The sequence below is a fragment of the Cetorhinus maximus genome, chromosome 18 (genome assembly GCF_964194155.1).
Source record: "Cetorhinus maximus chromosome 18, sCetMax3.hap1.1, whole genome shotgun sequence".
NCBI classification, from domain to species: domain Eukaryota; kingdom Metazoa; phylum Chordata; class Chondrichthyes; order Lamniformes; family Cetorhinidae; genus Cetorhinus; species Cetorhinus maximus.
Window position 1 is genome coordinate 27907562 of NC_135896.1, and position 25208 is coordinate 27932769.

The 25208-nt window shown below is 45.7% G+C and overlaps 1 long non-coding RNA gene across 1 annotated transcript in view; it reads left to right on the top strand.

Annotated features, from left to right (window-relative positions):
• LOC144693470 (uncharacterized) overlaps nucleotides 1–25208 on the top strand; it is a 64656-nt gene that overhangs the window by 23719 nt on the left and 15729 nt on the right. Inside the window, exons 2-3 of the long non-coding RNA XR_013579543.1 lie at nucleotides 9892–10043; nucleotides 18090–18166. This is a non-coding gene — a long non-coding RNA (uncharacterized LOC144693470). The remainder of the gene's footprint in view (nucleotides 1–9891; nucleotides 10044–18089; nucleotides 18167–25208) is intronic.

The following is a 25208-nucleotide window of genomic DNA, read 5'->3' on the forward strand; positions in this document are numbered from 1 at the left end:
CCTCAAAGGCTAAGGCTACCTGCTGGGTCAAATGGCCAAGGCTGACATGGTACTCACCCTTCTAGAGCGCAGCAAATCATTGAAGCGCTTGCGGCACTGCGTTCCGGTGCGCCACACAGCATCATGACAGCTAACAGCCTCCGCTACCTCCTGCCACGCCTGCCTAGTGATGTGGGGGGCCCTCCTCCACCCATCCTTCGGAAACAAGACATCCCGATGGTTGGACACCTCTTCGAGGAGGACAGCAAGGCAGGCATCTGAGAACCGAGGGGCACAGTGCGCCCCCGCTGGCCTACCCTGCAGCCTGCCCCCCTCCTCCTCCTCTGCCCTCACCTCTTGTGCTGCCTGATGACTGCCCAAGGTGAACAGCCTAAAGGAGGCTGCCTGGCCGCTCTTTATACAGACTGCTGGTTCCCCATTGGAAGCGGCGGTCTGAACACGCCCACCACCGATTTAATTTTCCCAATGAACACAGGAGTCAGAACCCTGCTGGGCAGGCTTTAATTGGCCCACCCGCGCAAAATGGCGGCGCGGCCCGTTTCGGTGGCGGGGATCGGCTGCCCACCCGCCGCCGAGTCGGTTGGGCCCGTCCGCCCATCAAGCACAAAATTCAGCCCTCTATCTCTGATGATAAATTTCCAAAACATATCCCAAACTCAACCCCTGCACCTAGCTCTGGCAAACTTCAGTTTTTCCCTCCACAATGGTGGCAAATCATTGGATGCCTCCCTGAGCTGCTAAGATGCTACCAATCATCAGGGCCAGGGAGAGAAATCATGGGCCCTGGTGCTTCTGCTGTTTCCAGGCACCTTACAGGCCACAATAAGACGTAGGCGCAGAAGTAGGCTTTTCGGCCCATCGAGTCTGCTCCACCATTCAATGAGATCATGGCTGATCTGATAATCCTCAACTCCATAACCTTTGATTCTGTTACTGATTCAAAACCTCTCTGTCTCAGCCTTGAATATACTTAACGACCTAGCCTATACAGCCTACTGCGGTAAAGAATTCCCCTGAGAGAAGAAATTCCTCCTCATCTGTGTTTTGAATGGACCCCTTACTCTGAGATTACATCCTCTGGTCCTAGGCACTCCCACAAGGGGAAACAACCTCTCAGCATCTACCCTGTCAAGCCCCCTAAGAATCTTATATGTTTCAATAAGGTTGCCTCTTATTCTTCTAAACTCCAATGAGTACAGCTCCAACCTACTCAACCTCTCCTCATAAGAAAATCCCTCCATACCCAGGATCAACCTAATGAACTTTCTCTGGACTGCCAGTACATCTTTCCTTAGATAAGGGGAGCAAAACCGTTCACAGTATTCTTGGTGTGGTCGAACTAGTGCCTTGTATAGTTTTAGCAAGACTTTCCTATTTTTATACTCCATTCCCTTTGAAATAAAGGCCAACATTCCATTTGCTTTCCCTATTACCTGTTGAACTTGTATGTTAGCTTTTTGGGATTCATGCACAAGGACTCCCAAATCCCTCTGTGCTGCAGCCTTCTGCAGTCCTTCTCCATTTAAATAATATTCAGCTCCTCTATTCTTCCTGCCATTTTCCCACATTCTATTCCATCTGCCAAGTTTTTGCCCACTCACTTAACCTGTCAATATCCCTCTGTAGACTCCTTGTGTCATCTTCACCACTTGCCTTCCTACCTATTTTTGTGTGATCCGCAAACTTGGCGATAGTACATTCATTTCCCTCATCTAAGTCATTAATATTATTGTAAATAATTGAGGCCCCATCACTGATCCCTGTGGCACTCCACTAGTTACAGCTTGCCATCCCAAAAATGCCCCCCTTATCTCAATTCTCTGTCTTCTATTAGATAGCCAATCCTCTATCCATGCTAATATACTACCCCCAACACCATGGGCTCTTGTCTTATTAATTAGCCTTATGTGCGGTACCTTATCAAACACCTTTAGGAAATCCAAATATATTACGTCTACTGGTTCCCCTTTATCTATCCTGCTTGTTACCTCCTCAAAGAATTCTAATAAATTTGTTAGGCATGATTTCCCCTTCATGAAGCCATGCTGACTCTGCTTGATTAGATTATGTATTTCTAAATGCTCTGCTATTACACCCTTTATAATAGACTCCAACATTTTCCCAATTACAGATGTTAAACTAACTGGCCTATAGTTACCTGTTTTTTGTCTCCCTCCTTTTCTGAATAAGGGCATTGGCAATTTTCTAATCCTCTGGGACTTTTCCAGAATCTAAGGACTCTTGGAAGATTACTCACCAGTGCACCCACTATCTCTAGCTACTTCTTTTAATATCCTAGGATGCAACCTATCAGGACCAGGGGACTTATCGGCCTTTAGCCCCATTAGTTTCCCTCATACTTTTTCTCTAGTGATAGTTATTGTATCAATTTCCTCCCCTGCTTTTGCTCCTTGATTAGTTAGTATTTTTGGAATGCTATTAGTATCTTCTACTGTGAAGACTGAAGCAAAGTATTTATTCAACTCCTCTGCCATTTCCTGGTTCCCCATTATTATTTCCCCAGCCTCATTCTCTAAGGGGTCTATGTTCACTTTGGTCTCTCGCTTCCTTTTTATATATTTAAAGAAGCTCTTATGGTCCATTTTTATATTACTTGCTAGTTTACCCCTCAAAGTTTATTTTCTCTCGCTTTATTATTTTTTTGGTCATCTTTTGTTGGTTTTTAAAACTTTCCCAATCCTCTGGCTTACCACTAATCTTTGCCACATTGTATGTTTTTTCTTTCAATTGGATACTGTCCTTAACTTAAAATAAAAGCAAAATACTGCAGATGCTGGAAATCTGAAACAAAAACAAAAATTGCTGGAAAAACTCAGCAGGTCTGACAGCATCTGTAGAGAGGAAGACAGAGTTAACGTATCGAGTCCGTATGACTTGAGTTCTGATGATAAGTCATATGGACTCGATATGTTAACTCTGCCTTCCTCTCCACTGTCCTTAACTTCCTTGGTTACTATGGGTTGGTTTATCCCCTTCTTTGAATCCTTCTTCCTCATTGGGATATATCTTTGTTGAGAGTCATGAACTATTTTCTTAAAGGTCTGCCATTGTTAATCAACCATCTTTTCTGCTAAACTGCCTTCCCAGCCCACTCCAGCCAACTCTGCCCTCATTCCATTGTAATTACCCTTATTTAAATTTAGCACAGTTGTTTCGGACCCAAGTTTCTCACTCTCAAACTGAATGCTAAATTGTACCATGTTATGGTCACTGTTTCCTAGGGGATCCTCTACTCTGAGATCATTTATTAACCTGCCTCATTACACATTACCAGATCTAAAATAGCCTAATCCTTGGTTGGATTCTCAACATATTCTTCTAAGAAACTGTCCCGAATACACTCTATGAATTCTTGCTCGTGTCTACCTCTGCCAATTTGATTTTCCCAATCTACATGAAGATTAAAATCACCCATGATTAATGTACTGCTTTTTTTTACATGCCCTCATTATCACCTGATTTATTCTCTGTCCTACAGTATAGCTGCTGTCAGAGGGCCTATAGATTACTCCCATCAGTGTCTTCTTCCCCTTGTTATTTCTTACTTCCACCCATATGGATTCTATATCTTCCGATCCAAAATCCTTTCTTGCTATCATACTTATTCCATCTCATACTAACAAAGCTGCCCCACCAGCCTTTCCTTCCTGTCTGTCCTTTCGAAAAGTCACATACCCCTGAATATTTAGTTCCCAGCTTTGACCTTCTTATAACCATATCTCCGTAATGGCCATAAGATCATACCCATTAACCTCTGTTTGTGGCGTTAATTCATTTATTTTGTTCTGAATACTGTGTGCATTTAACTAAAGGGCCATTAATTTAGCTTTTTCGCCATTTCTTCCCCCTTTGACCCTATTTGCTGCTGTTTTTTAATGTTTATACAGTCTGTCCCTTCCTGTCACACTCTGGGTATCATTACCTAAATAGCTGCCCTGCAAGGCTGCCATATCCTTTTGCTTTGTAAGCCTACGTATCCCCTTTCCAGAACCCCCCCCCCCCCGTCTATTTTGTTTAAAGCCCTCTCTACTCTCTCCCCACCCTACTTGAACCCTTGCCGTCAATCATGCATGATATTTTTTCCCCTTTCAAGATTGACCAATCAATTCACAAACAACCACAGAAAGATCCTAGTAAATGATAACGCACATTGTAACGTTGTGCAGTGCTCGTGAGGGTAGCCCATTGAACCTCAAGGTCGAGGTGCCGTGCATTCAGGCAAGGGCACAGGCAAGTCGTTTTTTCCTGCTGGCTGACAGTGCAGTGCTGGGACAAGGGCTGCACTGCAGTTGAGGCGAGTTGTGGAGGGGTTGGGGGGGGTGGGGGTGCAGATGTGCAAGGGCAGCACTCCAGTTGAAGTAAGTTGTGCGTTGGGGGACAAGGGCAGCACTCCGGTTGATGGTAGTGGACAAGCACTTGCGGAAGGGATGGTTGGGGAGGGAAGCAGCCACGCATTAGGGAAACCTTGCATAATGTGACCATTCCTCTGCAACTAAGACAGTTAAGGCACAGCCACATTGACATGCGTGGAGTCAAGCCTCTAGCTTATCTGCCCACTCAAGGAACGCTGAAGCCTGAAAGTGCCACCAAATGCTCCAGAAGATTTCACCCCTCGGGCATAGACTGCAAACTAATGAGCATTTTAGTGGACTGCAGATCAAATGGACGACCGCACATATTGTACAATCTCCTTGCGAAAGCTAGCCATACAGCTGTCACTGATGGAGGCACTCACAGCGCTTTGCAATGTCATCATTCAGGTTTGGACCAGTCTCTGCCATGGTTCAGGCTAACAGCGTAGCCTTGCAGTGTGGGTCAGGAGAATGCCTGAGCTGAGAGCACAGCATGCAGTCCAGTGGGCGAAGCTGCCGCCAATCGATCAGGTGGAGCGGGGCGGAGGTGGGTGGTGTTTCAGGCAGCCATGCAGCGTACTAAACTCTGGCCATCTAAGTGGTGGCCAGCACTTTCTGGGATGCGTTAAGGGGCCTTCAGACTTAATCAAGAGAGGTTCTAAGAATACCCAAGCTAACCCACGAGTCCCTCTCTTTCAACCTGCAGGAGGAGTACATTAGAAGCATGGAGCCTGGTGACCTAACTGTATGCCTCATGGCTTACAGAGAGTGGAGATGAAGGAGAAGAGAGCGACAGAAGCGCCTGGCTGGGCAGAAGGAGGAGCAGCATCCTCGGGATGAAGGGGAGGCTGGAGCACGTGTACCCGCGACTGAAGAGCCACAGCGAACCATTGCTGGTCGGCGTCCAACTATACCCAGGGTCCATAAATGCCACCTTTCATTCCTGCAGATGATCGAGAACCAGTGTTGTTGAAGACTGCACCTGTCTAGGGAACTGGTCAGTCACATCTGCCACCTGCTGCAGGATTTGACACCACAGGGACATGGAAGGCATCCACTGCCAGTGGCCGTGAAAGTGATTGTGGCACTCATTTTTATGCCATTGGCTCCTTTCAAGGTTCCATAGGTGACCTCTGCGGGATATCGCAAGCCTCCACCCACAGATGCATCCATGAGGTCACGGATGCCATCTTCACAAAAGCACACAACCCTTCCCCCATATATTCCCCCCATATCCTCCTCCCCCCATGCATTTTGCCTGGGCCCGGAAAGTCTGGATGCAAGAGCAATGGGAATGGCCCAGATCTTAGGTTTCCCATAGGTGCAGGGTGCCATCGGCTGCACTCACGTTGCGCTCAGATCTCCGTGGCAAGAAGTAGTCAACTATGTCAACCACAAGGGCTTCCACTCGCAGAAAGTTCAGCTGGTATGTGACCACCACAAACGCAACCTGCACATCTGCGCACGGTTCCCAAGGAGTGTCCATGACTTCTACATTCTAGTAGGTCTCCGATCCCTGACATATTCCAGGGCCCACAGAGGCTGCAGGGCTGGCTCTTCAGGTACAAGGGCTACCCGCAGAGGACATAGCTGATGACACCCATGCGGCGGCCTCAGAGTGCAGCAGAACAAAGGTACAATGAGGCTCATGCTGCAACTTTCACCTTGGTGGAGCAAACTATGGGGACGTTGAAAATGAAGTTCCATTGCCTGGACCCGTCTGCTGGAGCCCTGCAATACACTCCACAGAGGTTGTCAGGTGGCATTGTCGCCTGCTGCGCCCTTCACAACCTGGCGCTGCAACGGGGAGAGGAGCTGGCTGAGGAGGGATGGAGGAACTGCACGTCTCCTCCGATGAGGAGGACGTCGACGGAGATGAGGGTGAGGAGGTCCTCGAAGCCGATGATACCAGCAATGAGGCCATCGCACTGACCAGACGAGACAGGCATACTCGGGAGGCCCTCATAGCTGTTAGATACGTGGAGGATGATGATGACATGCAGTGAGGAGACACCATTGATCTTCACATGGCCTTCATGAATGTTTGATTCCAGTCTGGCTGAGGGCAGTGTACATACCCTCTGTGATAAGGCTCCTGTCATTCAGACGCAGCGGAGGCCCTAATAGTCACTAGATTCCAGGGGGATGATGACGACATGCAATGAGGACACTCCATAGATCTTCACATAGCCTCTGTGAATGTCTGACTCCTGACTGGCTGAGGGCAGCTTGCTTGCGCTTTGTGATCAGGGCCATATCATAGAGACACAGCTGTCTAGAAATGCACCTAATCCTTTGTCAGCCTACAGCACCTGACCCCTTCAGGAGCACAGTGTCACAGGTCACAGATGCTGAAGTGATGGGGGGCCTGCCCCACCTCAAAGGTGCTGAGAACACATAGAGAGAATGACAGACCAATGTGACGCCTGTCCACGACATTCTGGCAACCAAGACAGGCACCATCGAGGTGTAGGCATCACTAATGTGTCCAGTGAGTGTGAAGCCAGACCATCACTTTGGTCTGAAGGTTGCACACTGCACAGGGAAGAGGCCCTGGACTGAGGCACCTACCCTTATCTTGTGCAGGAAACAAGGTTTCACATCTGAGTGACACGAACCCTGCTCATCAGAACAAGGAGCCTTCGGCAAGGAGACAGTCTTGGGAGTTTATTTACAATATTGAACATTATGTACACATGATTAACACCCGTGCCCTGGCTGTGCAACTATGTCTTCTTAACCTTCCTAACCCTGCTGCTACATCTTGGTGCTCCCCCGACATCCATGGTGGATGTGAGGCAGCCTGCTGACTGCTATGCTCTGTCTGTGATGACCTTGATGGGCATCCCCTGGAGGGCTGAGACCTGGAGGGCCCCAGCCTGCTTTTGGAGTCCTGCCTGTGGAGCTGGAGCTGCTGAAGTCACAGGAAGAGGGGATTTGGATGGGTCGGACACTCCCGAGTCACCTGAGTGGATGGCCCCGGGGTGCACACCTGCTGAACCTCCACCCAATAGGTGTCCGAGGGCCCCTGGCTGACTCCTTGAGGAGAATGGGAAGCTGGAGTGAGATTGAGCTGTCCCACACCCCTCTTGCATTGACACTGTTGGAGGCCAACTATGGCGTCAGCAATGAAGTTCAGCCCGCACAGCAGTGCAGGACCAATGGTCACCTCAGACTGAAGGTGGACGGACTCCTCCATTGTGCCTTGCTATCTGAGGAGTGCAATGGAGATCCCTTCTTGATATTCCCGGGCTTGCCTTTGCAGCGCCAGCAACTGAGGTATGGCTGAATCCAGAGGCTTGTCATCTGACTCGGACTCAGCAGATTCCTGACCTCCAGTAGTCCTCCGAGTGCCAGAAACCTGGGAAGTCCTTGCCGCCTCCTGGTGTGGATCAGACAGTGCAATGTGCTTACCAGATTCTGACCCCGAGGCTACTCTAGAACTAGGTCTCACCAAGGTGTGTGTCTCTAAGCTGGTGGAGGGTGTGGCCGAGTGCTGTGACGGGTCTTCAATTGGGGTTTCAGTAGATTCCTCTTCTGAGGTGTCTTTGAGGCTTGAGTCGAGGACCTAGGTCATGGACTGCCTCGGCAATTTTCCAGATGTGCATGCAAAAGCAAGGAGAGATAATTGTGCATGGCAGTGGCCTGTGAAACAGGACACATCACTAACAACATGGTTGTTTGATGGATATTGCACTGCTTGGATCCTCACTTGGTAGAGCACCGCTGACCTCACCGTCAGCACAGGAAAGGTCCAGATCTTGACTGGCCAACTATCTGACTCTATTTTCAAAGTGTGTTAGAACCTTTAAGTCGAGCATTCCTTCACCAGTTTGAGACCTCTTCCTCTTTTGTGCCAGCTTGTCCTGCATGAATACAGATAGGGAGAATGTAAGCAGCACGCCTGCCAGACCAGATGATAAGTATGCCTGGCATGTGTGGGTGGTGAGTAGTGCCATGGACGGGATGATTACAGTGAAAGTGTGTGTGAGAGAGTGAATGGTGATGTCCCTTGAACTGGCAGTGAGTGGGATCCCTTTGGATGTGTGATGGGTTAATGAGTGTGTGAGTTGAGAGTGATGAGAAGAGTGACTTACCCTGGCAGAACAGAGGAGATCATTCATCCTCTTTCGGCACTGGGTGGTGGTCCTCTTTTGCAGGGCATTGGCAGTGACCACCGCTGCCACCATCTCCCATGCTGGATTGGTGATGTTGCTGCCCCTCCTGTTGCCAGAACAGGGGTAGAGGACATCACAGTGGACCTCCACAGTGTCCATAAGGTGTTCCAGGGATGCATTACTGAATCGGGGGGCTGCAGTCTTCTTGCCTGTCAGGGCCATGTCTTTTGTGCAGCAGTCCTGGGCTAGAAGCATTGAGAGGTGTGCATGCGGCTGCACTTTAAATATGGCGCCCAGCATAAGGAAGTGGCGATGTGATGGTGTGGCAGGCGAATGAGAGCACGTCCGCCAGCAAAACAGCATGTTTCCCAGGAATGCATGATTAATGAGGCAGGATTGGGACAACACAGCTTGAAAAGCCACCACTGCGGCCAATGGGTAAAACGTTCTCTTTCCCGTCCGCTACTGCACCTAGTGCGAATCTGGGATGATTCCACCCAGAGTGATTGTAACAATGGTGAAATTGGAGGCCCAATGCTGAGGATAATTCATCACAGAGCAATCAACTGATGTTACGAAACTGGTTACAAAGAAATCACTATATTTACAAAACAATTCAACTCTGTAGCTAACCGCCCCTCTAACCCCTAACCTCCCTCAACGCACCTTCTAATGGCCCACACTCCAATCTCTCCCCAACCGCCCTCTAATGTTCCCTCTTACCTCTCCCCCAGCCTCCCCGCAAACCCACTCCAAACCCCTGAACCCCCCCAAAACCCCCCAACCTTCCCTCTAATCTGCCCCAAACCTCCCCTCCAACCTCCCCTCCAATCCCACCTCTCCCCAACCTGCACTCTAACCTCCTCTAACACCTAAAAGTAAGTTTTAGTCTGCTCCTTGCCCATGTGTACCTGGAACTGTGATTATTTACAATATTGAGCTGACATAAGAAAATTGGGTGCAAGCAACATACTTCATTTTGGGTGAGCTCTGTACCTACTTCTGATACTGTAGCTTTACTTCTGATGTTGGGAAAGTGGCTATAAAGAAATCACTACATTTACAAAACAATTCAACTCTGTAGTTAACCTACCCCGCAACATCCCCTCCAACCACACCCTAACCTGCCCCCAACACCCACTCTAACATTCCCCCAACCAGCACTCCAACCTCGCCCCATTTATTCTATCAGGTGATTGTCCTTGAATGCCTGAAAATGACTTGAAGCTGCTGCAGCACAAAAATATAAGAATATGTTTCTCGTATTGTATTATTTGGTGATCTGATTAAGGTACACTGTGATAGAAATGTTATGAAGAAGAATATTTGACATATTTCATTAAGTAAGTTACCCTCTTGCAGTTTACTCTAACGTTACTGCATCTAAAATCTGTTTGCAGCATTCACCAACAACATGAATGCCAGATTATTATGAATGCTGCACAGAATACTGAACAAACACAGTTTCAGAGACATGGCACAGTTGGTTTGAAATCAACACTATGTTTGAAACCATTCAAACTTGGACGGCAACAGTCACAGGCAGAAACAGGTACACCTTTCCTTTAAGTAAAGTTACATTTTTTAAGTGTGTCTTACACGTTTTTTTCCATCAATTTTGAAATTTTATCTTTTGCTGTTTTTAAGGTTATTGTTACGGACTGTAAATCTATTTTTCAAAGTTAAACTTAAATTAGCTGTCCAGGTAGCAGAACGATCTATACCTTTGCTGAGAATTTCTGAGGTGATATTTGAGATGATGCCTATCCATGATTGAGGAAATATTAAACTTTTCCCTGAACTGTCATTGGTTTTTAGTTTTTCTACTCAGCAATCTCTTGTGGCATTGTAAACAAAATCAACACAAGATATAGTCTTCAGATGAAGTGGGGTAAACACACCAGGGAGTGGAGATATATTTCAGTCTCACTTTAAAGTCAAACATGTGGATATCCACAGGAGATTTTTGGAATCCCCAGGGCAAGTGTAAACAGCTAAAAAAAAAAGTTATGATTGCGATTCTCTAGCTTTCTGCTAATCTCTAGAAAAGAGCGACATGCTGCCGGAGCTTTTCGTCTTGGGGTCACCAGGACAAATGCAAAAATACCAAATTTCAAACAATCACAACAGTTTATATACAGGCAAAAAGGACGCTGATTGGTTGGCCCTGATGGGCCAAGTTATTTCCATGCAGAAAGCAATGAGGAACTATGGGCTGCCTGGGTAATTCAAAAAGGCACAAGACTTGAACATATTCCCTTTGTTTGCAGACAGTGGGTCCCAGTGTATGAATGTATGTTGCTTCTAGCAAGCGTAAATGAGCCACATTATGAGCTTGACTGATTATCTTAAATTGGTTGTTATTGTAGCTATTAGCGCACTCAGGATTATTCAACAAGTGCTGCCCAATTGTGAAATTATATCTAACAGTAGTCGTTTTGTTTTGGGTTTTGCAAGCATGGGTCGGTTATGTACAGTCTGTACTCTGTATATCACGAATAACCAAAGGAACATGCTGTTTGATTCGATCAGCCAAATGCTGGGATGCATGGCCTGCCTACCTGGCATCACACCAGCACTGAAATTCATACATGATGTTGCTTAATCGTGTGGTAGGCAGAACATCTTTTTGGACTGACAGCTGCATCCTGTTAGTGGAAAATACCACTCGCATAGTGACTGTATCGTAGCAGCATGAAACAGTTTGCTTAACCTGTTGTTCAAAAAGACTTTCTGCCTACCACACTATTGAGCAATGTCATGTATAAATTTAAGTGTTGGTATGATGTCAGGTACGTAGGTTGTACGTCCCAGCGATTGGCTGATTGGATCAAACAACATGGGCAGGATTTTTCAGTCGACGTGTGGGGGCGGGCCCGACGTGCTGATGCGTAAAATGACATGCGATGACGTCGGGCGTGCATCCTGACGTCATCGCGCTGTCTTGTGATATTTCGTTTGGCAGGCATGCACTGAAGTTGGCTGCACGCCCACCGATATGTAAATGGACTATTAAGACCATTAAGGAAGTAATTAATGTAATTGTTAATGCTGCCAGTCCAACCTTAAGGTTGGCGCGCAGGTAAAAAGGCCAAGCGACCTTCACGTTTTTTAGGAAACCTCACCCACGAGCGGGATAAGCTTTTATTAATTAAAGTAAAAAATGTTCCTAAATATAAAAACATGTCCCATCTCATGTGGCAGCTCCGTGCCTCAAGGACATTGAAGCGTTCTTTCGCACGTATGTGCGAAAGAGCGCTGGCCCCAACTCTCTCTCCTCCCCCCGCCCGCACAGGTAGTGCTGAGCGCTACAGCTTACGTCTTACGCTTGGTGGGCCTTAATTGGCCCCCCCCCCAACGTAAAATGGTGGCGCGGAACCGATCACAGGTGGCGAATGGCTCCACGACCGCCCCCGCTGAGCCTGCCCACCAACTGAAAAATTCAGGCCCATGTTTCTTCAGCTGTTCGTAATAGACAGAGTATAGACTGTACTCAACTGGCCCACTTTTGCGAAACCCAAAACAAAATGTCTACTGTTAGATGTGATTCCGTGATTGGGTAGCATTTGCTAAATAATCCTGAGTGTGCTAATAGCTACAATAACAATCAATCTATGATAATCAGTCGACCTCGTAATGTGGCTCATTTTTGCTTGCTAGAAGCAACATACATTCAAACACAGTGACCCATTCTCTGCAAACAAAAGGAATATGTTCAAACCTTGTGCCTTTTTTGTATTACCTGAGAGCTTGGAGACCTTATGGTTCCCCGTTGCTTTCTGCATGGCAATGCCTTGGCCAATCAAAGTCCACTTGCCAACCAATCAGCACCCTTTTTCCCTGTATATAAGTTGTTGTGATCATTTGAAATTTGGTATTCTTGCATTTGTCATGATGAGTGCAAGACAAAAAACTTTGGCAAGATGTCTCTCTTTCAGCAATGTTCATGTTCTGTACTACCAAGCGACTGTTAATCTCTCACTTTTCTTCTGCATGTATTCTGCTGCAAAGTTAAGCATCAGCCTCAGTTCAATGGATGCCTTCTTTCCTATAGCCAGATGGTTGTGGGTCCAAGCTACACTTTGTAACTTGAGTACATAATCTAGGCTAACACTAAAATGTTGTACTGAGGGTGTATTCCATTGTCAAAGGTGCTATCTTTCAGATGAGATAAGTGAAGTCAGGAATTTCATAACCTCCCAATAATTTTGAGGTTAGGCAATGGAACTTTGGCAGACTACCTCCATTTCACTCTCAAGAACCTCTGTCATCTGTGTTTGCTATGTGAGTCTGTTCATTCCTGGTTCAGCCTCAGAGTAGGTATGGCTGCAATCCCAGTACTCAGCTTGGTTTCCTTCCTGCCAAATCAGTCAAATCTCAAGTACAACCCCTTCCAGTATGCCAAACTCATCTTTTCCACTGGATGAGATGTTAAACTGAGGTCCTGTAGTAATCTAATCTGTAATATACCTTTAAGACAAATGTTGTAATGGAAGATCACATGATCTTGATATCCAATAGCAGAGTAATGCGGGCTACCTCTGTAGAGAAGTCTTGAGTTAGAGTCTGAAGAGAGAAGACAGAGTTTTGAGTCGTAAGCACACGAGTGTAGCTGCTGAGTTCCTTTTGTAAATAAACAGAATGTGTTTCTTCTAAAGAACGGTCTACAGATCTTCTCTGTCTTGGTACCAACTTGGTCACCCCGAAACAAGTGTGCAACCTGGATCCTTTAGCCCCAACAAACCAAGGCACTGGATCCAGTAGGTCCCAACTGCCTGCTTAAGAGGATGTAAAAGATCCCACTGCACCATCAAGGAAGTGCAGGAGAGTTCTTCCAGTGTACAGTTCAAAAACAGATTATTTGATGATTCATCTCACTGCTGAGACCTTACATTGTGCAAATTGGCTATAATGTTTGCCTTCATAACAACATGACTAAACTTCAAAAATAATATTTTAGATTTTAAATACTCTAGTATGTTCTGAAGATGTGAAATGTGCTATATAAGCACAAGTTCTTTCATTTTAGATTGCGTGCCTACTTTTAGTTTGAACTACATTGGCAGTAATTAGTTGTGTGATATTAGTTTATCCATTTTAGCAAAATAATGGATAGCAGAATTTTTGTAGATGTTCTTAGCTCTTTAATGTTAATTAAAAGCTATTGGGAAATATCAGAATTTATTCTAATTGCCCTCCTTTTAACCTTGACAGTTACCAGGTGCAGCTCCTGCAAACCTAATCACCATTGTCACCAGTTGCTCTGGAATCTCCTCTCTGAGAACCAGAGGAAATTGTTTAACTTGGCCTAGATGTTTCATCTTGAGAGAGCTATTCCAAATGATCTGTTTTTTCCTCATCCCCTGGTACCTAGTATTGCTGGCTTTTATAAATCTTTCACAATGCCCTTGTGCATCTCTCGTTTTAGTTGTATAGGATATAACGATAGTCTAGAAATATTATTGGCTTTAGCAGTTATATTCCTTGGCCGCAAAATTTGGTTCCATAGTACTGTGCTTTTGAAGTCCAAAACTTCACAAACGTTGGCCAGGCCACTTCCGGCATGGCACACCATGACTGTGACAGATCTAGCACACATGGACAGATTGTGGCATCAAACAGCATCTAATGTTGATTTGGCATACAAACTGCAATTGTGGACCTCACAGGTCCTGTTAACATCGTCTCTTAATAACAATATGAGGCAATCCCATCCTCTCCACACCTAATGGTGCTATTTAAACAGATCGGCATGAGACTTTCAGGTGAGGTGCTTTTGAGCTTTTGACCTTTTCTTTGCTGCTGCAGAGTGAGTGGAAATGTTGAGTATTATTGAAAGATTTCATTGTCTATTCATTGACTGGAGAGAACCAGGAGGAGTGAGCATGTGACTTTGCAAGACTAGTGATGCAGGGTGTCATCAATTGCACACATGTGGCTCTGCAGACACCAGTATTAATGGGGAGATGTACCACAACTGCAAGGGCTACCACTCCATGAATGTGCAGGTGCAGATGGTCTTGCAGGACGCCCTTAAGCATTGACGACAGCATCTTGGCTGACTGGCTGAAGGGCAACAGCAAGTATACTAGCGGAGTAGCAGTGATGGGAGGATGAATGCTCTCATCCTGAGAGAGGAGAGCATGTTCATGCACCATTGAGAAATTGGCATTCTGCAGGGTAGCAACTCAGCCATGCTAGTAATCTGCTGTGAGAGGTTGGCAGTGTGGTAGGTAGGAGATGTCACTTGAAGATGCAGCCACTGATTTTGACCAGTCCTGTGAGGTTATTGAAGTTTCCTGGCACTATGGTTAGGTCCTTAAGGCCAGACTCCGTGAATTCACCTCCCCTGGCCACCTGTGGAAACATGGCATCTTTCCTCCTTTTGACTTCTAAGGCCTCCAGCACCCATATTAGAAAACGTGGGAGCCCCCCGCCCTGGCCTTTTGTCACATTAGCAGTCTTCCTTTTTCCATCAAAGTCTCCCTGAGACTGCTTCACCAGCTGCTGTGGCCTGGGTGTACCTCCCTGTTATTATTAACCTGAATTGTTCTTGGACATGTATATGTTTTAAACCATCAGACCATTCAAGCAGTAGAAATTATTTTTATGTAAAATTGTCTTTTCACTTATTTTATTCATTCATGGGATGTGGGCATCGCTGGCTAGGCTAGCATTTATTGACCATCCCTAATTGCTCTTGAGAAAGGCGATGGTGAGCTGCCTTCTTGAGCCGCTGCAGTTCATGTGGTGTAATACACCCACAGAGCTATTAGGGAGGAAGTTCCAAGATTTTGACCCAGTGATAGTGGAAGAACGGCAATATATTTCCAAGTCAGGATGGTGAGTGGCTTGGAGGGAAACTTTCAGGTGGTGGTGTTCCCAGTGTCTGCTGCCCTTGTCCTCCTAGACAATAGTGGTTGTGGATTTGGAAGATGCTGTCTAAGGAGTGCATCTGCAGTGCATCTTGTGGATGGTACACATTGCTGCCATTGTGCGTCAGTGGTGGAGGGAATGAATGGCACCACATCCACAAACAATTAAACGGGCTGCTTTGTCCTGAATGGAGTTAAGTTTCTTGTGTGTTGTTGGAGCTACACTCATCCAGGCAAGTGGAGAGTATGCCATCACACTCCTGACTTGTGCCTTGTTTAGGGTGGACAAGCTTTGGGGAGTCAGGAGGTGAGTTACTTGCCACAGGATTCCTAGCCTCTGACCTGCTCTTGTAGCCATAGTATTTATGTGGTGAGTCCAGTTCAGTTTCTGGTCAATGGCAACCCCCAGGATGTTGATAGTGGGGGATTCAGCAATGGTAATGCCATTGATTGTCATGTGGCGATGGTTAGATTCTCTCTTGTTGGAAATGGTCATTGCGTGGCACTTGTGAGGCGCAAACGTTACTTGCCACTTATCAGCCCAAGCCTAGATATTATCCAAGTCTTGCTGCATTTGAACATGGACTGCTTCAGTATCTGAGGAGACACGAATAGTGCTGAACATTGTGCAATCATCAGTGAACATGCCCAATTCTGACCTTATGATGGAAGAAAGGTCATTGATCAAGTAGCTGAAGATGTTTGGGCCAAAGACACTACCCTGAGGAACTCCTGAAGTGATTTCCTGGAACTGAGATGATTGACCATCAACAACCACAGCCATCTTCTTTTGTTCTAGGTATGACTCTTACCAGTGGAGAGTTTTCCCCCTGATTCCCATTGACTCCAGTTTTGCTAGGGCTCCTTTATGCCGCAGTCAGTCAAATGCTGTCTTGATGTCGAGGGTAGTCAACTCTCACCTCACCTCTGGAGTTCAGCTCTTTTGACCATGTTTGAACCAAGGCTGTAATGAGGTCAGAAGCTGAGTGGTCCTGGCAGAACCCAAACTGAGCGTCATTGAGCAGGTTATTGTTAAGAAAGTGCTGCTTGATAGCACTGTTGATGACCCCTTCCATCACTTTACTGATGATAGAGAATAGACTGATGGGACAGTAACTGGCCACGTTGGATTTGTCCTGCGTTTTGTGTACAGGACATACCTGGGTAGTTTTCCATATTGCCAGGTAAATGCCAATGTTGTAGCTGTACTGGAACAGCTTGGCTAGAGGCGCAGCAAGGTCTGGAGCAGAAGTCTTCAACATACGATTGCCAGAATATTGTCATGGCCTTGCCCTTTGCAGTATCCTGTACCTTGAACCACTTCTTGATAGCACATGAGTGAATTGAGTAGGCTGAAGACTGGCACCTGTGATGCTGAGGACCTTCAGAGGAGGTCAAAATGGATCATCCACTTGGTATTTCTGGCTGAACAATGTTGCAAATGCTTCAGCCTTATCTTTTGCACTGATGTGCTGGTCTCCCCCATCATTGAGGATGGGGATATTTGTGGAGCCTCCTCCTCCAGTAAGTTATTTAATTGTCCCCCACCGTTCACGATGTGGCAGGACTGCAGAGCTTAGATCTGATCCATTGGTTGTGGAATCACTTAGTTGTCTCCTGCTTGCTGCTTATGCTGTTTGGCACGCAAGTAGTCCTGTGTTGTAGCTTCACCAGGTTGACACCTCATTTTTAGATATGCCTGGTGCTCCCCCTGATATGCCCTCCTGCACTCTTCATTGAACCAGGATTGATCTCCTGGCTTGATGGTAATGGCAGAGTGGGGGATATGTTGGGCCATGAGGTTACAGATTGTGATTGAGTACAATTCTGCTGCTGCTGATGGCCCCCAGTCTTGAGTTGTTAGATCTGTTCAAAATCTATCCCATTTAGCATGGTGTTAGTGCCACACAACACAATGGAGGATATCCTCAATGTGAAGATGGGAATTCATCTCCACAAGGATGTGCGGTGGTCACTCCTACTGATACTGTCATGGACAGACGCATCTGCGGCTGGCAGGTTGGTGAGGATGAGGTCAAGTATGCTTTTCCCTCTTGTTGGTTCCCTCACTACCTGCCACAGACCCAGTCTAGCAGCTATGTCCTTTAGGACTCAGGCAGCTCAGTCTGTAGTGCTGCTACTGAGCCACTCTTGGTGATGGACATTGAAGTTCTCCACCCAGAGTACATTCTGCGCCCTTGCCAACCTCAGTGCTTCCTCCAAATGGTGTTCAATATGAAGGGGGGGGCGCGTGGTATATGGTAATCAGCAAGAGGTTTCCTTGTCCATGTTTGACTTGACGCCATGAGACTTCATGAGGTCCAGAGTCAATGTTTAGGACTCCCAGGGCAACTCCCTCCTGACTGTATACCAATCATTTCTGAATATGAGATAATGACACAAATTTTAAAAGCTAAGAAAATGGTAAGAGCAAGCAGAGATGTGACCAATATCCTGTCAGAGATCAACTTACAAGAATCAGCTTTGTCTTTCTGGTTTATTTCTGTTACCCATGACATCTGATGAGGTGCTTCACTTCAGCAACTGCTTGTGGTGATATGTTCTGCAATTTCTGGATTTGAACTCTGGACTTCTAAATTATAATAAAATAATTAACTTATTGTATCTTCAAGTTTTATGGGGACTATTAATGATTCAGAACAGTAACTTATTAAATAATTTCAAATAACTATTTGTCTTTTAAATCATAATTTGTTTCTCAGAAAGTGGAAAGTACAAGAATCTGCAAGCAAATAATGTTCTGCTTATGCAGCTTAATTCAATACAAAAGGAATGCGAGGTAAGGTTCAAAATATGTGTGAAACTATATATTGTTGTTTGTTCAAGTAGTATTGGTGGTGGTGCAAGAAAATATAATAGACTTGCTACATATTCTTTATTGGAAGTTTATTTTATGCATCATGAGTTTTATCCAAATGTCAGTGCTGCAAATCTAACAGGCTGAATTTTTAGCTTGGCAGTCGGACGAGCATCTGGACGTCATTGCACATTCATACTATATTCCAGTCAGCGGGCGCATGCTGGAGCCGGCAGCATGCCTGCCGATAATTAAAAGGCCTATTAAGGAAATTTTTTGCTGCCCACCCAACCTTACGGTTGTAGGGCAGGCGAAAAGGCCAAGCAGCCTTTGCATTTTTTTGGAAACCTCAACCAGGAGCGGGGTGAGGTTTCCAACATCAAATAAAAATAAAATCAAAATTTTAAAATTTATTTAATAGCATGTCCCTGCTCATGTGACAGAGTCACATGAGGGGACATGTTTCATAACGTTTTTAAGATCTTTATTTTTTATTCTGAAAACTGTTAATCTCCCTGAGTCAGCTCTGTGCCTCAGGCAGCTTTTCAAGCGCACACTCACGTGCATGCGTGAAGTTCACGCTTGCCCTCCTCTCTCCCCCACACACGCAGCACTGAGCACTGCCGCTCACATTTCACGCTAAGCAGGCTTTAATTGGACCACCAGCGTGAAATTGCAGTGCGGCCCTGATCGCGGGAAATGATTGGCTTCCCAACTACACCCACTGGACAAGGGCAAAATTCTGCCCAACAAGTTTGCTTAAACCCATGAACTTAAGACTCAGGTGCGAGAGTGTTACCACAGAATTTTTTTTACAGCAGACCAGCGGCATTCTCAAACCTGGATCATTTTGGAGGAGCTCTCTAATGCTCAACTGAGCAGGTCTTCAGATTTGTGGTTTTATAGTGCACCATCATGAGGGAACAGCCGTTGCCATTACTTGTCAGGCTAGAAGCTGAGGAGCAGGAGCACTATGAGCAGGAAACAGAAGAGGATGGGGATCACAGCTTTGACAATTTCTATAATAAATAATTCATGTGTGATGCTAGTAACTTCAACCCCAATTCTCCATTCATCAACAACCCAAGGCCCAAACCTGCCCTCTGTCACTGACATATGATCCTTTTTTCCATTATGTAAAATATAAAAGGCAACACAAAATATACATTCCAACCCTTATATCGCACCATAGTGCATACATAAATAAACTAATCACCCTTGTGCATTCCCTTAGTGCCATTTCCGTGTGCTTTTGCCTTCTTATTTCTCCTAAAGGTGCTTCCCTAGTGGCTACAGCATGGCTGGTGGAACATTGCTGACCCTCAGTGGAGAAGACTGCAGATGATCTTGGAGGGCGACCTGAATTGCAGCTCTGATTCTCTGCAGCTCTGAGCCTAGATGGCCTTAATGCAGGCTACACCATCTCTGCTTATGCTGCATTAGTCTGGACTGGCTGGTTGACAGGCAACAGTGAGGGTACTGGCTACGTGGCAGAGGTGGGAACATGAATGCTGTTAAACCGTAATAGGACAGCAAGTTCCTACTCCATGGAGGCACTGCCAGTATCCCAGAGTGGTACCTCAGCAATCCTGGTGGTCTTTTGGAGAACAGTTTGATGAAGAGCTGGACTAACCTGGAAACTTTGCACATTCTTATCCATAGCCATGATTGCAGCAGCCTGAGCTCCCATAGCAGCATTCAGACATCAACTGGATTCTGCTTGTGCTACAGCGGTAATTGAATCATCGGCTATCATGTGCTGAGTCATATTGGACTCAAAATGTTAACTCTGTTTCTCTCTCCACAGATGCTGCCAGACCTGCTGAGTATTTCCAGCACTTCTTGCTTTTATTTCAGATTTCCAGTATCCACAGTATTTTGCTTTAATTTTGCTGCATCATGGTTGGTTTCACAAGTATGTTGATGGAGGTGGCCATCTGTTCCAAGTTGGAAAGAGTGGGCTCAAAGCTAACCCCTGTGGCAAATTTAGCTCACAAGCTAACCCCTGTGGCAAATTTGTGCTGGGCTCCTCCATGCTCTTTGACATTGCGTGTAGGCTTTCTGGCAGACTTCCTGGTGCATCAAGCAATTGGTTGGTGTAACACTCTAAGCTTGCCTTCTGTAGCTTGGCCCATCAAAGTCCTTACCTGAGTCCTCTGCAGCAGAACTAGTGGTGACCTGGCACCTGCGCTATCCTTTCCCCTGGGTGGGGGGTATTTTATGAAGCCCTCAAGAATGGGAAACATGGTGTTCAGGGTGACTTAATTAGGCAGGATGCGAAATCTCAATTTCCTGTCAGTGGATTGAGATGCAGAGATAAAGGGCAGAATTTTGCCCTTGATGGGCGGGCGGGCCCCACCAGCTCGGCGGCAGGCGGGCAGCCGATCGCCGCCGCTGAAACGAGCCCTGCCGCCATTTTAAGTGGGTGGGCCAATTAAGGCCCGCCCAGCGGACTGCCTGACGAGAAACGCTATGTGCTTCCTGTGCAGGTGGGAGGAGGGATTCACCAACTGCGAGAGTGCGCTCTTTCACGCATGTGCGTGAAAGAGCATCATCTCCCTGAGACTAAGTGCTGCCTCGGAGAGCGCTGAAAGTGTTTGAAAGTTTAAAAATAGAAAAATAAAAAAATTATTAACATGTCCCCCTCATGTGACAATGTCACACGAGATGGGACATGTTAATAAATATCACAGAAACTTTATTAAAGTTTTTTAAAACCGACATGAAACCTCATCCCGCCGGTGGATGAGGTTTCATGTTTTTTCAGAAGCTCGCTGGGGCTCCTAGCCTGCCCACCAACCTTAAGGTTGGACGGGCTGGGCCTTTAATTGATTTAATTACCCCATCAATGGCCTCAATTGGCCATTGACAGGCTGATCGCGCTGTCCCCCCGCCTTCCTGAATATTTAAATGGGGCGGGATGACGTGGGGGTTCCCCCCGATGTCATCCCGTGTCGGTGAGCGGGCCCTGCCCCCAGCTCGCCGACAGAAAAATTCTGCCCAAAGTCAGCGGCGTGTTGAACCTCACACTGGCCTGTGGATAGTTCATACTTATAATACATTTGCATGCCATGAATACTTATTAGGGGAAAACCTTTTTTAAAATTACGTCCTACACCTAAGACAAAGTCAGCGGTGCACGCGAATCTCGTGGCACCCAGTTCAGGTTTGTTTAAAGGTGGCGTGCGCCAGTCAGCTTTATGTGTAAGGTCAGCGGTTTTCTACAACACAAGGGAGGGGAGCAGGACAGTGGCTTGCTTGGAGGCTCAGGACCGGCAAGGGTGAATCAGTGGTGGGGGGGGTGTGGAGTGGGGTTAGTGGCATGGAGAAGTGAAGTGGGAAGGGCCTGGTATCCTGATTGTAATGGAGGGATGGGCGATGGGAACAGTGAGTCAAGGTAAGCAAATGAAGGGCCTAAATGGAGGTGACAGTACTGTCCATATTGAGTCCATCTCAGGATGTTGGCTGAATATTTAAATACCTATAACATTTCAGTTATCCCCACTGAGAGTGATTTGGGACAATGCCCTTTACAATACATAGAAGGGAAGGCCAACTGAGTCTGCAAGTTCAACCATGTCCCACAGAGTGGCGAGTACAACACTGGTCACTAACATAAACATTCATTAAAAAGTGAACAAAAATACAACATTGTTTCTTCCACAATGAAGAAAATATCCCTTACACTCCTGTAGCCATCAATGTGTGCCAATCATGAGGCATGCCAGTACATTTGGCTCTTTAAGCTAGTCTCAACAAATAACGATAATGCACATATGAATAAAGTGCAACCAATCTAATGTGAAATATTTACAAGCAAAGTTTAATTTTGAAAAACACCCATGCCACTTTTGCACTGTAAAGTTTTATGTTAATTGTAATGGAGTTGGGCTGGATAATTGTGGCCGTAATGCAGAGCCTCCCTGTTTGACCATGATGCTCTTTTATAGCTCATCCGTAGCTGCTGCATTGTCAGCTGACAGCAAGTTTCACCACAGAAAAGCATCCCTGCCGTGTGATGCACATGTCTCCCTTGCATGCTGCCAGAACTTTAAATTTTAATTGTATTTGCATGGGAAAAAGCAAGAGAGCAAAAGTGGCGCACACTTTTGGTTATCTTGTCAGGAACAGCACACTGTTGACAAAATCCCCCCATCTTGAGGGCTTCATAAAATACCTCTTACCTATTCTCTAAATTAAATGCAATGTCAGTATCTGAGCTGGCAGCTGTGACTATAAAATTAAGTGACAGAATGAAAAATTCTCAATAATGCTTTTGACCTTTTATTTTCATTGGCTCTGTTCATTATAGGAATTATGATGAACCAAGTCAGGAGACTAACAAGGCCTCTCATTAAGATGGGAAGAACAGAGTAGACTTATAGGCCAAAATGACATTCTATAATATTCTTTGTTCTAGAAAAAAAATTATATTTTATGCATTGACTGTACAGAATTATCAAAAATGTATTAAATTGACATCTTAAAGGTAATTTTTCAACAAGTCAAACATGATTATATCATATTCTCAACACAAAATTAGGACTTCTAAATTTATTTTAGGAAACTGAAGATAATATCCAAGATTCACAAATGGAATTTGGTGAAAACCATGAGAAACCTCTGTCAAAATTTGCTGCTGAAGCCCCGCAAGATTCCCAAACTTCCATAGTAAGAGAATATACTTTTGTCATTTTTTTGCTTATGCCGATTAAAAAACTTATTTTTGATTGTACTAGTATTTCACTTGGAGTATGCAGCAAATTTTTATAGTCGGTGGATTTTTCAATGTCAAAAATAAAATGAAACTGCTGATGGACAATATAATGTTGATGACTAAATAAAATATTGCTGTGCTGCCACAAGCCCACAATCTGAAAAGAGAGATTGTATTTTAGAGTTTTATTTGATTTTTTTTAAATTCAGAGAATCATACAGCACAGGAGACCATTCAGGCCACCATGTCTGTGCTGGTTCTTTGAAAGAGCTATTCAATTAGATCCACTGTCCCTCTCTTCCCCATAACCCTGCAAACTTATCTTTTTGAAGTGTATATCTAATTCCCCAAAGAAAATTACTGTTTAATCTGCTATCACCAACCTTTCAGGCTGTGTGTTCCAGATCATAACAACTTGCGTAAAAACATCTCTTCTCTCCTCTGGTTCTTTTGCCAATGGTCTTTGTCCTCTAGTTACTGGCCCTCCTTCCAGTGGATCTCATACAACATTTTCCTACTAGATAACCTCCAAATCAAAAATTTTGGATATTCACAGGAAATAAAGCAGAAATTCCAAGACATCTATATTCCTCTGATTACTATCCACGACCTTTCAACCAGTGTTCCTGCTAAATTACATGCGTGCGCAGCTATGCAGTAGCCTGAAAGATACCATGCAAGCATTGTTTTGTGAGAAATGGCACGTGTGAAATAAAAGGGCCACACACAGCAACTAAATTTTAAAGGGAACATAGTTTTGAACTTTGAAATCTGACAAGAAAGCAGTCTCACAATTGTCTAACTCAAAAATTCTTTCCAGTAAAGGCAAAATCTGCTAATAGGTCACCTTGGAGAGTGTAGGAAAACAGTTTGACCAAAAAAGGTAATTCCACTAAGCTACAAAAAGGACCAAATGCACCACTTCAGCTTTCTTTTGCTCATAACATGCTATTTCCTTCCCAGTTTGTATCTTTAGATCATGGCCTCCACATCAAGCCTGCTGAAGTTGCTTGCTGCTTGTATTGACATATTTCTCAGGGTACATTCGGAATTTATCGAGTAGCACTGCTCTGCTCTGTGGCAAAAGGTCCTCCTCAGGTTCATCTTCATTACATAATTATGCTGCAAGACTCATTTAATTTGTTTATGAGATTAAAACTTCTTATCCTTCTCAGTGGTTGGCAACCTGCTTCTAGTTTTAGAAGACTGAAGCCATTGGGCAGAATTTAATGCCCTTCCCTGAAGTGAGTTTGGAAGGGGATGGGGTGAGGAGGGTCATTCAATTGGGCTAGTGGGTGCAGGATGCAGACCCCGCTGCCTTCTTGCCTCTGCCCCAATTAAGTCCAGCGTGAGAAAGCTGTCCATGAGCCCTCCCACCCCATCGTCAAATGAGGCCTTTAAGTGGACAATTAATACCCACTTAATGGCCTCATCACACTGCCACTGGTATTCACCCGGTGGGGGGGGGGGGGTGGGGGAGTTGCCCCTGGGTGCCCAAAAAGCAAAGCCCTGTCAGGTTTGCTTATGGGCACCCAGAGGGTGTCCCCTCATTGTCAGGCACTCAGTGACTGATCAAGGGACCCAGCATTGAGGAGTGGGGAGGCCTGCTGAGATCCACCCCCTGCCCTTTCTTCCGACCTCCCCATCCCTCCTCCTCTAGCCAATGACCCCCTCCCTGCGACCCCCTCATCCCGCCCTTAATGACCTTTGGCCTGGGTCCCTCGCTGATCCTCGGTTTCTTGTGGCAAGAAGCTGTTGAAAACCTCATCCACGTCTTTGTCACCTCTAGAGTTGCCTATTCAAATACTCTCCTGGCTGGACTCGCACATTCCACCTGCGCATCCAAAGCAATGCCACCCATGTCTTTATTTGCATGTATCATCCCTTTGCTCACTGACCTACATTGTCTCCCATCAGGCAACTCTTTGATTTTAAATTTTTTTTCCTTGTTTTCAATCCCTGCATGGTTTTGCCCCTCCCTATCTATTAATTTTTTTTCCCCTTGTTTTCAGTCCCTGCGTGGCTTTGCCCCTCCCTATCTCAGTAATCTCCACAAGCCCCAAAACCCTTCGAACTTTCTATGCTCATTTCATTTTGACCTCTTGAGCACCCCCAATTTTAATTGCTCCATCATTGGTGGCCATGCCTTCAGTTGCCTAAGCCCTGAACTCTGGAATTCTTCCCTGAACACTCTGCTTCTCTACCCTGCTTGCTTCCAGTAAGGTGTCCCCTAAAACCTAGCCTTTTGACCAAGCTTTTGCTCACCTGCCCTAATATCATCTATGTGGCTCAGCGTCTAATTTTGCT